The sequence below is a fragment of the Dipodomys spectabilis genome, unplaced genomic scaffold (genome assembly GCF_019054845.1).
Source record: "Dipodomys spectabilis isolate Male_0828 unplaced genomic scaffold, ASM1905484v1 ptg000094l, whole genome shotgun sequence".
Classification (NCBI taxonomy): Eukaryota; Metazoa; Chordata; class Mammalia; order Rodentia; family Heteromyidae; genus Dipodomys; species Dipodomys spectabilis.
Window position 1 is genome coordinate 1000205 of NW_024870771.1, and position 6000 is coordinate 1006204.

Genomic DNA, 6000 nt, shown 5'->3' on the forward strand with positions numbered 1-6000 from the left:
TCCATACCGCTCCATAAAAAGGACAGGGAGCGCTTTGCTTTTACTTTACCTTCAGTTAATCATGAAACTCCGGATGCTCGCTACCAGTGGAAGGTTCTCCCTCAGGGGATGGCTAATAGCCCAACAATTTGTCAATTGTTTGTAGGAGCTGTGTTGGCCCCTGTTAGAAAAAACTTCCCAAAGGTACAGATTATCCATTATATGGATGATATCTTGTTGGCTGCTCCTTCAAAAGAGACTCTTCATAAAGTATTTGGGCAGATAACAAAGACCTTAGCTGAAAAGGGATTGATAATTGCCCCTGGAAAGGTTCAACAGACTAGTGTTGTTCAATTTCTGGGAACCATTGTTTCTCCCAATGAGATTAAGCCGCAAAAGCTCTTTATTCGAACTGATCACCTTAAAACACTTAATGATTTTCAGCAATTGGCAGGAGACATTAATTGGATAAGGGGATTTCTTAATCTCCCTCGGTCAGAGTTGTTACCTTTGTTTGCCATTTTGGAGGGTGACCCTGAAGTCACCTCCTCTAGGTCACTGACACCTTTAGCACTAAATTCCCTACAAAAGGTTGAGGCAGCTTTGTCTAGGGCTCAACTTTCACGGGTTGATTTAAAATTACCTATCGATTTATGTATATTAAAAACGAAAAATTATCCCACGGGGGTTCTTTGGCAAAATGGCCCCTTGTGGTGGCTTCATGGCAACTCGGTGGGAACAAAGACAGTCCAATATTTTCCTGAATTAGTGGCTAAACAAACACTTTTGGGCATAAAGTATTGTTTGATGCACTTTGCAAAGATCCCAGATAAATTAATCATTCCATATACCCGTGAGCAAGTTGAGATTTTGGCCGCTACAGTGGATAGGTGGGCGATTCTTGTTTGCTCATTCCCCAATATTATTGATAATCATTATCCTAAACATCCTTTGCTTGCCATAGTTAAAAAAGATTTAATATATTTTCCTGTTGTTACTTTAAAAAAACCCTTGGCTGATGCTTTAACCATTTTTACGGATGGATCAAAATCTGGACAAGGTGCCTTCCTTGTTCAAGGACGCCGACAGCCGGTGGTCTTTAATTTTCGGCCAAACGTCCCACAGGCTGTTGAATGTTTAATTGTGCTTAAAGTTTTTAAAAGATTTGATCAACCTATTAATTTATTTTCTGATTCACTATATGTAGTAAATGCTGTTGCTTCCCTTGAAGTTGCTGCTTCAATTAAACAGGCTAGTACAATTTCTAATGTTTTGCTACAGATTCAATCCCTTATTTTAGACAGAAAACACCCTTTTTATATTGGACATATTCGTGCTCACTCTATGTTGCCGGGCCCAATGGCAAAGTGTAATGACTTAGTGGATCAAGCAACTCGGGCTGTGGCTCTGGTCGCTGCTGATCCTGTAAAATTGACAGAGGATTTTCATAGGTTGTATCATGTGCCTGCAAATACCCTTAGAAAAAGATATAATTTGCCCAGACATGTAGCTAGGAAAATTGTTAAAGCCTGTAAATCTTGTGTTACCTTTCTTCATCCTCCCCATGTGGGGGTAAACCCCAGGGGGTTGAGACCTAACGCCTTATGGCAAATGGATGTTACTCATTTGACAAAATTTGGTAAGTTAAAATATTTGCATGTGTCTGTGGACACCTTTTCTGGTGTCATTCATGCCACACCTTTGGCAGGAGAAAAGGTGTCTCACGTTAAAATACACTGCTTGGAAGCTTGGGCAGCTTGGGGAAAGCCCCTTAGACTTAAGACAGATAATGGCCCTGCTTATACTTCCCAGGGTTTTCGTGCCTTTTGTGCACAACTGCAAGTTGCCCACACTACCGGGTTGCCTTATAATCCTCAAGGACAAGGTATAGTGGAAAGAGCCAATAGAAGCATAAAAGAAATGCTTCAAAAACAAAAAGGGGGAATTGCTGAGTCAGCGTCCCCCAGGGAAAGACTTTCCCTTGCGCTCTTTACCCTCAATTTTTTAATTTTAAATGATAAAGACCAGTCTGCAGCAGACCGGCATGTGACAAGAGACTCTACAGACAATAAAGACATGGTTATGTGGAAGGATGTCATTGATAACAAATGGTATGGACCGGATCCGGCTATTACGAGATCCAGGGGAGCTGTTTGTGTTTTTCCACAGGATCAAGAAACACCACATTGGGTCCCAACTCGGCTAACAAGATTGGTCAAGGAAACTCAGGACGAAAAACAGGATGATCAAGAAGGCGTTGAGCGTGATAATATTATTGATGGTCAAGACCTATCACAGTCAAGGAGAGCTACGATGGGGGATCCTATCGGTGTTCCTGAGGCCGATGCCAGTTAGGCATGATGCCCGCCTTTTTGCGGATTGCCATTGTGACTGTCAATTCCACGCAAATGGATCCCGGATTTGTGGAGGGGCTCCAGTCCTGGATTTCCTCCACTGTTTCCTGGTTCAAGGAATGGGTGGGGGTGGGGTTTATTTTTAGCTTGCTGCTTGGGCGGATGCGTGGTCTGCCTATGGTTGGTCTGTCGCCTTCGAGCCCAAACCAGTAGGGACAAAGTTGTTATTTCGCAAGCACTAGCCGCTTTGGAGAGTGGATCCTCACCCCAAATTTGGCTGTCGGCCCTGAGAGGTCATTAAGCCTTATCATTTCGCATAGCCCTAGCACCCCGAGGGATCTGGGGATCCCATTGCACCGGGACGGGTATGTGACTGATAACTTGGAACAGGGTGCAAGGCAAGTGCACTGCACTTGAGAAGAATTTTCCTCTCAAGAAGAGCACGTTGGGCTGCAAGTGGGTTGATGCCCAAGGTCCCACCTCTACAAAAAAGGCATCGGACGGGCCTGGTCGTCACTGGGGAAGGCGCCCCCCAGGCGAAGGCCAGTGCAAGGTCCTATTTTTGAGGCAGAGGCCCGACCTCTACTCTTACCTGTTACCAAAACAAAAAGGGGGAACTGCAGGGAGCCGGGACAAACGCAATTACAAGATGGCGCCCACTTCCTTTCAGCTTAGAGGTAAACGACTCCATATTAGGCAAGTGCTTGGCGGGGCTGCGGGTCCCTAGCTTTGCGCATGCACCATCATTGTAAATCCTGAGCCAATCCCGTGGCACCTGGTGACGGTAGAAGGCGGACAGCCAATCCTGAAGCGACCCGTGTTCCAAACCCTATATAAGCGGCTGCATTTCCTTGCTCGCTCTCTTGCGCTCAAGCTCTCCCTTCAACTAAAAGGCTCTCCAATAAAGTGTGATCTGAGAAGACTCCTGGTGTGGTGGTCGTTCTTCCTCGCTGGCTGAGAAGGCGTTCGCCGCAAGACCACAGGAGGATATTCTTGGGAGCAAATTATAAATGTTCAAGAGCTATATGATCATATATAATGGTATTTATTTCAATGAACTCCAAGAAATGGAAGCAAGAGGTTTTATGTTTCTTTTTTCCTTTATTGCTGTTATTTTCTTTACTGCTTGTCTTGTAGGTAAGTTTACCTGTTTGGGGGAGGGTAAGGAAGAATCACAGAAAAGGTAAGAGAAAGGGTGAAAAAGTGCAGCATAGACACTCACTAGACACTATGTGGAAAATGAACTGTACAAATTGTGGAGGAGAGGGGTTGGGAGGAAAAATCTGCAATAAAGTGAGGGAAAGGGTGACATTGTTCAAAATGAAATGTACTCATTACCTTATTTCTGTAACTGTAACTCCTTCTACATCACCTTTATGATAACAATGAAAAATAAATTTAAAAAAGAAATATAATTGGCAATTGGCCTATAAACATGAAGAAATGTTCAACATCTTTACCTATAAAATAAATATGATTTTTCCTTTTACATTACCTAGTATAAAAATCAGGTTTGTCAGAAAGACAGCATCAGAAACATAGTGTCTCCTGGCAGATAGAGTGACAAGCCAAGTTGGAATCTAAAACTAATGGTTTAGAAAATACCAATAGAACACATGTAGAAAACTGAAGTTAGATCTTTATTCATCACCCTACACCAGAATCAACTCCAAATGGATCAAATACCTCAAGTTAAGAGCACATACAATGAAAATGTTACAAGAAAGGATAGGGGATACACTAAGGCTCCTTGGCACAGGTTGTAACTTCTTCCATAAAGATCCAGAAACACAACAAATCAAAGAAAGGCTAGATGAATGGGATTGCATTAAACTGCAGAGTTTCTGCAGGGCACAGGACATAGCTAGCACAATAAATAGAAAGCCTATGGAAGACCTTGGAAGAAGACCTTCACTAGCCATACAACAGACAAAGGACTCATAAAAAAATATATCTAGAGCTCAAAAACTTAAACCCCCCAATAACAAATCTTCAAAGAAACCATCACACAATTCAAAAGAGACTTCTCTGGAGAGGAAATAAGAATAACAAACAGACACATGAAGAAATTCTCATTATCTCTGGCCACAAAAGAAATGCAAATTAAAATTACATTGAGATTCCACCTCACCCCAGTTAGAATGGCCATAATCAAGAAAATAAATAACAACAGGTGCTGGTGGAGATGTAGTTAAAAGAGAATGCTGCTGCAGAAAGAATGACATCACTCCATTTATAAGGGAATGGAAAGACTTAGAAAAATACATAGTAAGTGAAGTAAACCAGACCCAAGGAACATAGGCCCCATGGTTTCCCTCACTTGTAATAATTAATATATGTCTAGGATAGTCATAACAGAGGATCACAATAACTCAATAACTATATACATATGACTATATAAGATGATGCTAATTGAAATGAACTCCAAGATTTGGAAATGAGTTTGTTTTCTTTTTTTAAATGTACTTTGTGAAGTTATTTCTTCTTTCTTTTTTTTCCTTTGGTTTATCCCCTGTTGTTACTTTTTTTTTTTGTTTATCTAATTTGAGGAAGGGAAGGGGAATTACAAAATGCTGAGAGAAAGGAACCAATGAAACAGCAGTACTCACAAGACACTATGCTGGAACTTTAGAACTTGGGGTTGAGGGCAGTCAGGGTGGAGGGAAAATGGAAGAAAATTAAGTAGCATTATTAATAATAAAACTTGTTAATTTACTTATGTAACTGTAACACTTCTGTACATCATCTTTACAATAAAATAACATATTGTTCAACCACTTTGGAAAGCAGTATGGAGGTTCCTCAAAAGACTTCACATAGAGCTCCCCTATGACCCAGCAATCCCACTTTTGGGCATTTACCCAAATGTTTACAAACAAGACCACACTAAAGCTACCAGCACAACTATGTTTATTGCAGCATTATTTACCATAGCCAAGATATGGAACCAACCCAGATGCCCCTCAGTAGATGAATGGATCAAGAAAATGTGGTATATATACACAATAGAATTCTATGCCTCCATCAGAAAGAATGACATTGCCCCATTTGTTAGGAAATGGAAAGACTTGGAAAAAATTATATTAAGTGAAGTAAGCCAGGCCCAAAGAAACATAGGTCCCATGGTTTCCCTTATTTGCAATATCTAGTATATGTATGCGTCAAGCGGAAAAGGTCAGATAATGTGATGTTAGGAAAATGAACCCTTAGATATGTATTTAAATGTTTTTTTCTTGCATGCATTTGTTTCTAATGCATTTATAAGATTATTTCTTTGTTGCTCTGTATGTCCCTCCCCCACAGTATAACTCCTGCTTTCACTATATTTGATGTCGGTATAATTTGTGGAGGAGAAGGGGAAAAACAAGTCGTTTAAGGATACAGGTGGACCCGTTGCAAAAATGAGAAGTACAAGTTGTCATGTCGAAAATTAACTTTACAATTTTGGGGGGGGGGGGGGGAGTTGGGACGGGGGGAGGGTGGGAAGGGATGTGAAGGGTAAACAAAGGAGGAGGCTGCAATGCTTGATAAGAAATGTACTCATTATCTTGCCCATGTAATTGTAACCCCTCTGTACAATACATTCACAATAAAAAAAATTAAAATAAAAAAGAATTTAAAACCAGAAAAAAACAAAACAATAAAATAACATTAAATTTAAGCTCAG